Raw genomic sequence first — 13212 nt, forward strand, 5'->3', positions numbered from 1 at the left:
GGTTAGATGAACACCTTGCTGGGGTCGTTTAACCCCAGTACTCTTTCCTGCCATGGCAGGGGGTCAGACTAGATGATCTTCTCATGTCCCTTCCGACCCTAGAAACTATGAAACTATGAAACTATAGCAGTGGTGCTCATAGCAGTGGTGCTCAACCTCTGGCCTGCAGGCCAGGAGTGTCATCTGGCCCAAACGACTCCCCAAAGGTCTGGAAATCTGGCACTGGGGAATGGTGGCAATTGACATTGCCACTTCTGCCCTACTGCCATGACATGGTCCCATGTGCTGGATTGGGTTAGCATGGGGCCAGGCCAGCAGGCCTGAACTAATATGCACAGGGCCATGGTGACAGGCGGTCTAGCACATGCGGGGCCAAGGCGGCAGGTGCAATCTGGCATGTGCAGTGCTGGGGCAGCAGGCACGATCTGGAGTGTGTGGGGCTAGAACTGCAGGCCTGGTCCTACATGGGCACAGCCAGGGCTACAGTGTCATGCCCAATCTAGGGTGTGGAATTGGGGTCACACTCCAGATTGCATCCATGCCCGAACCCTGCACTAGGTCTGGCCTACAGGCAGACCCCACACCACTCATCTGGCCTGCAACCTGGAAAGGCACCACTGGCTTACAGCTATCATGCTGTTCTTTAAGATCTAATTTCCATCATTATTAGTGAAAAGTTTAACCAAAGAAATGAAATTGTCTTGTCCAGGTTTGGACATCTTGTTTTAGGAAGGTGGACAGTATGGAAAGATTTATTAACAAGACACCAAATAGCTTTGCTTCACCATCTAGGAGCAGAATTCTGAATCTGTTTTGTATGCTGAAGATGCTAGGCTGTGGGCCTCATTTTAAATTTTCCAAGAAGGAATGTGCCGAGGGAAAAATTTAATTTGAATTGTGCTTGTCTGAGAGAGATATTTCCTATACAAATAAGGTTCAACCCCACGCCCAAGAATTCTGTTGGGATCTTCCCATTGACTTCTATGGGCAGTCAGCCTACCCTGTGGAGTAAAGTACTGTAAAAAGAAAGCCTATTCAAAGGGGTAAAAACTTACTTTAAAACTGGAAGGTTAAATTAAGTCTCCCTGGCTTTCATTATTCTTGCCTATCTTGAACCGTATGCACTAGATCATTCTATTGTCTGTATGTTGAAGATATACTAAAAGACCGATTGAGTAAATTAACCAAACTTTAAGTAATCATAAACTTGTGGAAAATATGGTCTTCATTCCATGCAGGTGAATGATGACCCTCCTGACTGAAGGCAGTGCTACACCCTGCACACACAGAGGGATTCACTTTAAAACAGCATATGTTATTGGCATATCGGCTCTTCACATAGATTTTATGGGGCGAGGTGGGGGTGGAAGGGAACAGTCTCAACACTAGTGTTAGGGCCTTCCAGGTTGTGAACTAACTAAGCAACTTTTGGGGCTGCATTGGATGGCTTTGCAGTCCTAATGACGTGGGCATTGTGGATTTTTTTTGGATGAAACACCTCAGATCTTTCGGCTGGCTGTGTGCTGCCATGAATGGACCCATGCCCTTTTCAACGCAGGTGATCTAATTTTATACTTAACCAAATAATCAAATGACTCTATTTTCCTTCAATCAAGATGGCATTCTGAACTACTAGAAAGGGTACTGGGTCTGGAATATGCTCCCAGGTCTGCAATTGAACATTTGCATGACCTGGAGCAAGTCACTTCATCTATCTTTCCCCTTGCATCCTGTGTCTTTGTTTATTTAGATTGTAAAGCTCTTTAGGGCAGGGATTATTTTGTCCTGGTACAGTTCCTAGTAAGATGGGCCCTTATGACAGGAGGAGCCTCTGAGCCCTCCTCTATTATAAATAATAATTTGTAAAACTAACTATGGTTTTTGAAGGACAGCCCATCTTCAAAATGCATTTCAAAGTACAGAAGAGCACCTGTCCTTCACTGGAAGCAAAAGAGAACTGCTAAGCATTTATATTTAAATTAAATGCTTTTATGAGTTCATTGAATGTTAGTTAGCAAGTATATTATGGTGAAGCAATATTACTTATTGGCTTAGAATAGAGCTCTTATTACATTTTCATAGTTATTTTTTAAATCAGCTTAGCAGGTAACAAATGAAATCTGCTTGCTAAGGTTAAATTGTTTCCCACTGATACTCAGCCACAGAGATAGAGCAGATGAGACTATGAACGGAGATATCTATCTATACTATACTATACTATACTATACTATATATATACTTTTGATATCTCTTTCTCTCTATATATATATTCTTTGAAATGACAACTTACGTGTTTATTCTATTAAGGCTCCTCAGCCAAATTCTAGTCTGAATCACTCCTCTGGGCATCAAAGACTGCACAGATGTAAATATAGATAGAATTTGTCCAGATGTCTTCAACATGGTCAGACTAAGGATGCTCAAAATGATTTGGGGTCAGAATAGCATGGCTGCAAACCATTGGTCAGAAATCTCAGGCACAAATGACTGTTTTCTAAAACTTTGGTTTTCTCAGCAAACCTGCACTTCCTAGTTCAATGGATAAATTAGTGGTATTTCCAATGCAGTCAGAAGTGCTGGAGATCTAGTATGAAAGCCAGATACTGTGAGGGAATAGCAGCTTAGTTTCAGACTACAGTGGTTTACCTAAAGCTAAGAAAGATTTTATACATTTGTGTATCTCATTATTTCAAATGTGTGTGACCTTTAAATATGGAAATCCTGTATGTCCTGTTTTATCACATTCCCTCTGGTGTCAGGCTAGGATAGTTTTCCCCTTTTCCCTCTTTCTACTAAAAAGAATAAAGCAAGCAGTAATGCCACCACAATTTTGTTATGATAGTATTACCAGGGTTGGATTGAAAAATATATAGTGGGTCAGCCACCAGTGTTTGAAGGAATCAGATAGAAGGAAGACACTCCAGTCTATAATTAGCTTCTCAGAACTAAGCAATTTTAGATCACGTTATGCTCAGCTGGGGAGATCTCCAGAGCCCTTGCCCATGTATTTCTTTGCAGCAGCTGAGTACTACTGCAGTCCCTTCAGTTCAGACATTTATAAAGGTCTTCGTAGGCTACAAAGATAAAATGCAAACAAATTATAAAACTTTTAGTCAGGTTTTGGTAAAAAATATGCCTGCTAAATACTGTCAGAGTTTATCTACACAGACAAATAATCAGTACTCAACCCATAGTGAACTGCTTTGGGATAATTTAAGCATGAAAAGTCCTGTGTCAAAACTAATTTGTGGTATAGTGAAGAAGCTTTAGACCTCCAATAACCAAACCTATAATGTCGCTTACTTTCCAGCTGAAGTTGCTGAAACATTGCTCATATATATATATATTTCCTTCAAGTTTTTTGTTCTTTGGGAAAAAAATAACTTTCCAAAGAATAACCTCTTTCAACTTGTGTGTCAGTGCCCTAAGGAGTTTTTTATTCATCTAGATTTTAAATTAATGACCTCATTGATGGCACTAGCAATTGAACCATGGATCTCATGAGCCAAGTATTCACATATTGAATTTGATTAATCCTGCTGGCTATTAATTTTCACTGTTAATTAGGTATGGTACCACTGTAAAGCAATACTAAGATGTGTAAGGCAAAATATCATGAAACTCAATGTCATCTGTCTACATATGACCCCTGTCCTGCTATTAAACATTCCTTCACTACAACCATTTAGACTGAATCATAAAAATGCCACAGGCCAAAATATTTACTTGTAAGAGTCTAGGAATAATCCATTTTAAGGAAATATTTTGCTAGACAAGTATTGCATACAAGTATGAACACATAACTAGATCTATGATATCTAATAATGCCCTTTTTGGCCCCCCTGTTACTTGGCTTTGTTTTCAGCATTAAGGAAACAACACGTGGGTTCCTGACATGGGGTTTCCATGGATTTTGACACCCAGACACCAACTGAATATGAATCCACTGACTGGAAAACAAACAAACATATGAAGGAAATATTGACTCCTCAGTTGGATCTTCAATACTGTGATCCCAGGATAGTTCAGCAAGGTCATTGCACAAACCCTGAAGAGAAATTTTCAAGGGCATCAAATAAAAGTTTGCATGCCCAGCTGTTTTTCAGATTTGATGTACTTTTTGCCTTGAAAAATCTCTACAATAGGCAGCTGTGTGCATGCAGCTGGTAACAGCAGATGTAAATACATAGGCTGTGTTTACATGTTCAAGTTATCTGGGAGAATTTTCCCAAGTTTGTTTTCCTGGTAGAAACATATACCTGGAGACACCTGAACAGACATTTGAATTCTGAGCAGCAAGGATCAGGGAAATTGCTGTGCTGATGTTGCATGGCCAGACCCCCTGCCCCCACGTCCCCATCCTGTGCTCATAGTTCAGCATGTTATACAGGCTCCATCAGTCTGCCTAGAGACAGGTGGAAGCAGTGTGCAGAGCAGCCCTGACTGACTGACCCAGACTGATCAGGGTCACCCTGTGTCTCCCTGCAGCACAATGTGGGGATTGTGAAGGTGGCATATTCTGCTCCCTGCTCAGCTGGAACAATCGAGTCAAGCCCAAGTGACACACTGCCTACCAGGGTTGTGGGTGTTGGGAGAAGCAAAGCACCTTGAGGTGCTGGAGTACTATGCTGCAGCCTCTCTCAGAAGGGAAAATGTACAGACATTTGATTTCCCAGGAGAAACTCTCCTGGGAACTATTTAACCCTGGTTGTTCCTGGGTTATTTTTCTCCCAGAATTCCCATTTTTTCTTTGGGAGAAAAATCCTGAACATCCATACTCTTATGTTTTCTACTGGGAGAGTAATGAATATCTATATGTATAAATTATTATTTACAATGTGAATATATGGTTGCATATCTGCTGTGTGCACTTGCTTGCATATGAAGGCTGCATAGTACCTTGGCATGAAAAGCCTACATTCCTTCAGTATCAGTGGCCAATTTAATCTCTGCAAATAACAACTTCAAGATATTTTAGTGCATCTGTGAACAATTCCTTTTCAAGTGGTTTAGTTATATGAATATTTTAATGCTTTTCAATGAAAAAGATGATGTCACAAACAGCAGTAATAAATTACTCCCTTTGGTATTATGAAAAATGAGAACTATTTAATTGTATTTATTAATTTAAGAGTTTAACAATGAAGAATTTAAAACTAGATGTGGATAATTAATAATATGTTAATAGAGAACAAAATTCTGGCACATTAGAATATTGCTGTCTCCCCAGAACTTTTATATTCTTGGAAAAGTTATAGTCTCTTTCACCTTGCTCAGACTGAGTGTGTCTACACATGCATTTACTCCAGCCCAAATTTACAATGGTGTAAGCTACCCTGGAGTAAGGGTTTTTCGGGAGATATCTACACATGCGAATTAGGGAACAAATGTGCACCAAGTTCCTGCAGCCCTGTGATGAGCCCCTGCTGCTACTGGGGGGAGCTCCAGACTCCCCCTGGGTGCTAACCCAGTGTCTGGCAGAAAGCACCAGACCAGGAGATAGCTGTCTCCTGGCCCTTAGGGGTTGCCTGCTGCTGGGGCAGGGACAATGCCTCCCTATCCCAGCAACGGGGAGCTCCTGGCCCTGGGTAAGGGAGGGGCAGGACCCGGCCCCCTGCCCCGACCTGCTGGTAGGGCAGCTGGCAGCTAACTTGCTGCTAGCTTTCCCACTGGTAGATTGGGACAGGGGGCTGAGACCTACCCCAACCCTGCAGCTGTTTTCAAGCCCCGTACCTCAATCACCTGATTGGGGCACAGGGTTGGGACCTGCCCCTGACTGGGATAGTTCCTGGCCAACCCCAGGATGCACAGATAAATCTGTATATGCAGCCTGGAGCTGGCTGGGGGCTGCCCAAAATAGAACAGTCCTCAGTCACCTCCACACTGCACATTCTTCCCTGCACAGCCTGGGGCTGGCTGGGAACTGTCCTGGTCAGGGGCAGGTCTCAGCCAGCTCCAGGCTGGGTGGGGAACTGTCTTCATGCAGGGAGCTCCCAGCTTCTGCTCCACAATTGCAATTTGTGATTGTGAAGTGAGGGCTGGGGATCTTGTTCCCAGCTTCCACTCCATGATTGTGGAGCTGGGGCTGGGAACAAGCTCCCAGCCTGTTCCCAGTCCCAGCTTTATGACTGCAGAGGAGGGGCTGGGAACAAGCTCCCAGCTCCTACTCCATGATCATGATTGGGAAGTGGGGTCTGGAAGCTCCCTGCTGGTGGGGCAGAGGAACAATGTCCCCACCTGGGCATGCAGGGCAGGGGCTAGGGAGCACCAAGCTGGATTGGGAACAGCCTCCCTTGCCCCTGCCGGCAAGGAGCTCTTAGTATTGGCTCTGTGATTGCAGGACTTGGGCTGGGAGACCTTTATTTCCCAGCCCAAGCCCGGTGACCATAGGGCTTAGGCTGGAAGATGAGGATCACCCAGCTCTCCACTCCCTGATCATGATGGTGGAGTAGGGGCTGGGAGATAAGGATCTCCCAGCCCCTGCTTCCTGATTTCAATCTGGGAGCAGGGGGCTTGGGGCTCCTATGGCACAGCCTGCCCTGGCAGTAGGCAGCTCCTGGGGGCAGGGAACTATCTCCCACTACCTGGTGGACAGCTGTCTGGGTGCAGACTTTGCTTCTGGCCAGGCGTCTACATGAGCACTATGGCACTGTTACTATTCCTGAGGAAATTTGCTACTTGCATTTTCAGGTAGCAAATTTACTCAGGATTAGGGAGGTTTACTGCAAAGTAAGCACATACACATGTATGTGCACATGCCTACTTCACAGTAAACTGTGCTAATGCAAAGTTAAATGTCTCACGAAGAAATACCCGCTATGTATTTCACTGTGCATTCATGTGTTATATGTAAAGCAGACTACAGTTCAGATTTTGATTAAAATGTTGCTCTGTGGCCTTTCAGCTAAATTCTATTTAATATTCCTTTCTACATGTATGCAGAAAATGGCAAGCCAATATTAATAAAAGAAGGCTTACAGGAGTGTGGAATGAGAGCAATAGATTCTTGACAAAAGTTATTTACCTAGCTAGAGTTTCATTTCAAAGTTAACAGAAGTCTGTAATGGTGGTATAATGCAGTGGCCTTAAAACTCTGCTAGACATTTTTAACCTACTCTTATTTATTCCATGAAAGTTTAATCCCCTGCTGAATGGAGCTGGTGTGAATTTTCAAAAGTCATAATCCACTGAAGTAAAAAGTCTTTAATGAAGACATAGGCACCAGGCTTCAAGAGTTTAGTTTAAATTCTTTCTGAAAATGTAAAACAGAGGGCAGGAGTTAATAGGATATTTCATACAGTTACATTTTAGTCCTTCTCTGAATCTTTATAAATTCACTTGCATCTGCACCACTATTGACATTCGGGCTGAAGTTCCCATACTTGTGAAGCAAAAGCTTCCAAACTATACTATGGGGATCATTTCTGTGTATTGTTGCTCAGTTTGGTTTTCCAGTTTATAGAGTATATGACATGCCTAACACAAAGTCCTCTAAATTGAAAGAGAGATGGCATGATTCACATGCCAAACAGCCTTTTATTCCAACATAATTATATTATTAGGCAAGAAAATGAAAACAAACTACATACCACAGACTTTCCAGATCTTTGGTCCTGCAGGAGTTTTCTAGCGGTGTTTAGTGGGGGCAGAATTTGTCCCATAAATGGAATACTTTAATTCTCTTTATGCAATTTATTCTAGACAAAGCAATTATACAGGTGTTTTCACTTAATAAATTTTCTTTGATTATGTTATGACACTATAATGCCTTTAATAATCACATAGAGACAACTTTCCAGAGGTATAAAGCTACATCAAGATGTAGATAGGGATTTTCAAAACTACTGAAGCAGGTTACGCATTTGATGCCAATTGATTTCAAGGGCTTATCTGCATTGAAAATCTGATCTTTTATATATTTGTTTTACAAATCAGTCTATGTTTTGCATTCTATTAACTCATTGAATTAAACCAAAATATAACTTCACCTAATCAGAACTGAGTGAACTCTAAAATGAGGTCATTATTACTTTCACTTTGCTAAATATAAAAACAACAAACCAAGTCTGATTTGAAACTTTAGAATAAGAGATTTCTGACTTGGGGAACCAAAGGATTGGAGGTAGGCCATAGGAGGAAATGTTAGTGTTGGCACTTGGGGTACAAGTTGCATAGCAGTCCAATGTTATCAACAGGTTTGGAAGAAGTGAGGAATTTGGGCACAGTTAGAACTGGCTGAAAATTCAATTTTTTTAAATCTTTGCAAGTAGAGCAACCTCTGTAGAGCTACTAGTTCCCTCTTGGGCAAGGAAAGGTGGGAATGGGGACTTGCTCAGCTGCACTGAGGAATATACACTGCATTGAGCACAAGGTTGGCCTTCCCTTCCCTAAACAGAGAGAAGGATGGAGGCAGACTCTGACTCTGTGAGCCCATGGGAGCAGAACAATGTGCTGTGCAGCCCATATGGGGCTTGTGGCAAAGCCCCAGTTGAGTTTTCAGTGAGCAAGACAAATACATTTATATAGGACAACTTAAGATATACAGAAAACACTGCAAAACCACAGCTGTTTTAACCTGTTTCTTTAGTTAGAGTTAATAATATCTTCAAGCAGAGGAATTTAATCTCTCTTTTCTGGGTTTGGTGCCCCAGTCTTTCAGGGACACCAGTTCTCCAATTATTTTGGATGCAGAAACTAACATTACAGGCCTGATCCGCTGCTGATGTAGGTTAGCATTCAGTTGATTTACACTAGTTTACACCAAATAAAAACCTGGTGGCAAGCCTCTGGTCTTGTTTAATCTCAGTTGTCTGAAAGATGGAAATCGTCCAAATGCCATTTCTTTTTCCTCTTTAAGAAGCTGTTTTGAGCAAGCAGAATAGCTACTCTCAAAAATAAAAATAGGAAAGGAATGCAGGCTTTAACTTACAACTGAATACTGTTGACTGCACAAGACAAGCATACATGCATAATAAGGTTATTACTTAGAATGATTACCTGCAGTAGCAATGTATATCCAGCTAAGAGTAAAGCCTCCTCATGAACATTTTCAAATTTACATCATAAGAAAATCTTGAAAAAAATAACTGAAAAAACATGGACTTGGGGGCAGTTCACTATACATCTCTCTCATCACCCCCCACGACCCTTCCCAAACCATCTTACAACACTCTCATATTAAAAAATCACATTTTCTATAGAAAACCATTTTCTTATTTTCTTTTTTAAAAATAAGGCCTGCTCAAGGAATCTCTGACATTGTCATTAATGTTCAGACATTGTTATCACTGTATAGAATAACCACTTTTTCTATGCACACTAGTTGGCTTGGGGAGCATTCTTTAGTATTGGGTCTGTGAACATTTTCAATTTCTTCCATTTTTTCTTTAAACATGTGCTTTATATTATAATATCCATTGTTCATTAAATCTTGTACTTTCCTGTCCCAGGGCACGTCTCTGTATGCATTAATGTGCCTTTGCTACTGTGCCTTAAGTTTAGTGCTGCTAATATGAGGTACTACATAAGTGCGCAGTAGTCAGTGCTAATGTGCAGTAGCAAAGGTGCACCATTTTTTGGTGATGCTTAATGCGCAGTAGACTAATTTTACAGTGCATTAACACATTAGCATGGTTTTTGCCGTGATGCCCCAATGCACAGTAGACTAATTCTACTGCACATTAAGCCTGTCTGCATGTGCACATGTACTGCTTAGTAACCAAAATTACTGTCCATTAACTGAAAATTACTGTGCAGTATGAGCAAAGTCTACATGTGCACACCCCTACTGTGCAGTTAATATGGCAACCGACACAGAATTGATACCATGTAGGTATCAAATTTACACCCGATTAGTTACTGTGCAATAATGCACATGTAGACACCTTAGTGCACTGTACCAGTGTGTGTGTGCACTGTCTTGAGACTAAATTTATTCCCAAGTCAGCTCACACACAGAGTTATTGCACTTTAACACCTGCACATATAGATGCTGGTATCAGCTTGCGTACTGTGCAGTAAGTTACTGTGCAGTAAATCCACATGTAGACACTCCCATTAAGTGTCTCATGTAGACATGCCCACAATGGATCACATCACAGGAAAAAAAACACCAGGATCTTCCACATCTTCCTTTTCCTTTTCTAAAATCTGTACTCTTGACTTAATGCAGTAGTTTTCAACCAGCCTCCTATGGCACCTTGGGGTGTCATGAGATCTTTGTATGGGCAGCATACAACATAGCACAGTTAGGTGTCTTGACACCTGCACGAGTGACAAGATAAACACAATGATTTCAAATAGGAATGCATAGTGTAAAAACATGCTGATCTGTTGTGGTCTTTCTGTGTTCTCTGAAACAGAAGAATTTCTCTGTAATTTTTCCCTAGTCAAAAAACAAGGGAAAGCTAAAAGTTGCCATTTTTGAGGGGTGCCTTGAGTCTAATGAGCAGTTCCCTAAAGCTAACCAGGTTGAGAACCATTAACATAATGCTATAAAACAATAAGAGCTGATGTAAACGTAGCTAAATAATCCATCTGAGGATAGATTCTAAATGAGTATTTTTAGTAATCAAATTGACTGTTCTTGGTATAAGAAGGTGCCTTTGGTGTTTTCCCCTGGGTAAGAGAATGGTATAGTAGAAGCATTAATCTGATTGCGTGTACTGAAAACTGGAACCTTCAGCATATTGTAACTAACTGAAGTAGCTGTCCATACAGGTCACGTCCAGACAAGCATGGATGTTTGGTTCGACCTTGCACCACAGCTACTTGTTCCCAGGGAATGCCCGTGTCACAAGTACTTTGGTGCATGGCAAGTTACCTCAGGGGAGGTAGAGGAGGCTGGTCCCAGCAGCCTTACGTGGGGTCCTGAGGGCCTTCTGGGGCTGCAGCAGTGGCAATCCTGCTGGGCCCTGGGATATCCAGGGGTCAAAAAAAAACTGCGGAAAAGAAAAGCAGAGCAACACATTAGGGTTGTGCAAAGCTTCAGGCACTGATTTGATTCGAAGGAAATTTAGCCTGATTCGGTGGCCGAATCTCTGAATCTGAATTGAATCAGGAGACCCATTAATCTCTCTGCATTGAATTGGAAGCCTCTGATTCGATTCAGAGAAATTCAGAGAGATTCGATGATTTGGCCATGTAAATACATAGCTGAAGGTACCGGGGTGGCTTGTGAATGCTGAGATGGTGGGGCAGATGAAGCATCCCACGGGAGCATGTGGGGGACCCCTGCATGCTCGGCAGCGGATTCAGAAGTGGAACAGAAGTACTTCTGGTCCACTTCTGGGTCCACTGCAGACTGCGTGGGGAACCCCTCCTGCTCTGTGGCTTGGCGACTGGTGCCTCCTTGGGGGGCACCTAGGGTCCTCTGATAGCTGAGCTGGGGGAGATGTGGGGATGGTCCCCCTATGCACTCAGTGGCAGACACAGAAGTGGACTGGAAGTACTTCCAGGTCCATTGCCGAGCACATGGGGGTCCCCCCTGTGCTCCTGTGGGACGCTCCACCTACCCCATCATCTCAGTGTTCACGAGCCATGCCTGATACCTAGAGGTATGTAGAAAAAACATATAAAGTGGTGTCTATGGCTGAATCACTGATTCTCCAAATCAGAATTGAATCTTCAGATCACTGTCTCCTGAACTGGGCCAAATCTGAATCTGAATCAAATACTGCTTGCTTCGTACATCCCTACAGCACATGCACAGGCAGTGTGTCCTTGCAGTGCAGAGAATACCTGAGTGTGCAGTATGCACAGTTGAGCTTGTCTGGACACACCCATAATGTGCTATTCAATGAAGCCTGCTTTTGGTCTTTTTGCTGGCTGGAAGTTTTCCCCTTGTTTCGGGATAAATGAAGTGCACAGACCAATGTTGTTATGGAAATGTTGGGGATCTATCTGCTCTTATTTGTATTTGATGTTCCTGGTCAGTTATGCTATTATTCAAATTCAGACTAGGAATACAGGGAGAGTATATTTTAAATGTGCACAGCCAAGACACATACTTATGCAATCTGGCCATGTAGCAAAGAGGCTTATGAATAAAAAAGCTAAGCTCAATCTATGAAATATTAATGAGCAGGGCCTTTTGTTTAAATGTGTATTTTTCCTCTGCTTTCACAATATTAATTTGTAATGGCCTCACAAGAGCTCTGTTGTATTTCACTCCATCTGTTATAATCATTTCTTCATCAAATCCCAATGTCGTCCCCTTTGTTTAAATCATAATTTCTATGTAATATAATTGGTCTTGGCATTGGTTTGTGTGGAAACTAGTCGCTGGGTAGTATCTAACAGCAGTATCATATTATTAGTGACACCCAGTGTTTCTGGTACCTCCTCTACAACTGAGCTCAGCAAGCTTATCAGGTGCTACTATTGCATGGCACCCGTTACACAGTATACATTATGGCTACACAGTGGGCCTTGGTGAGAATTATAAGTGTTTTCTCCTCTCTATATTGAGGGCCATTTACATTGTGTCAATGACTCCTGTGCTAGCATGGTATCTGAGACATCTGGGCATGGAGAGAGTATTCTGTATTTCTCTACACAGTGAATGTACAGTCACTGAGCTGCCAAATTCCTACTACAAGATGCCAGGCAAAATTAACTTGTTTTTGATTAGTTATTTACCTGAAGAGACAAATTTCCTACCTTGAGTATTAGATTGTTTGTTTACATCTCCATTTGCCCTCAAGTATTCATACATTTAGAGGAATAAATACATAATTTCTAAACCGATACTGTAATTATATGTAATGAACTGCACTAGATCTACAGTAAAATGAAAAGACTCAAGAAATCAAGAGGCATTTTATACCACTTTGAAATATTTTTTAAACTTACCTGATCTCAAGCATGCTCTTAGGCCTAAGGGAGGTGATAGTTCGTGTTCATCAAGCATACCTTTAGAAGAAATCCTTAAGGCTCTGAGATAAATAACCTTTCCCCAGGGAGCCTTAAGTGAGACACTAAGACTCAATGAAAACTTCATTGGATGTGTTTAGATGTCACTGTGAAAATGTCTTCATTTTCTAAAAGAAGGCCTACACAATACTGGAGTGTGCTGTTGAAACTGGACATACAGATCAATTCCTTTGTCTTTTTAATATAGCCTTGGCCTATTTTGTTCAGTGAGAACACTCCCAAAATAAAAATATATTGAATAGCAATTTATAATTATTAATGGGAAAAGGGTCTCCAGAT

General features: G+C 41.8%; 1 protein-coding gene across 2 annotated transcripts in view; it reads left to right on the top strand.

Moving 5' to 3' along the window:
• NXPH1 (neurexophilin 1) overlaps nt 1-13212 on the top strand; it is a 274927-nt gene that overhangs the window by 245691 nt on the left and 16024 nt on the right. The gene's annotated exons all lie outside the window — the stretch shown is intronic.

This window comes from Gavialis gangeticus, unplaced genomic scaffold (assembly GCF_001723915.1).
Source record: "Gavialis gangeticus isolate Ggan-Ray unplaced genomic scaffold, GavGan_comp1, whole genome shotgun sequence".
NCBI classification, from domain to species: Eukaryota; Metazoa; Chordata; order Crocodylia; family Gavialidae; genus Gavialis; species Gavialis gangeticus.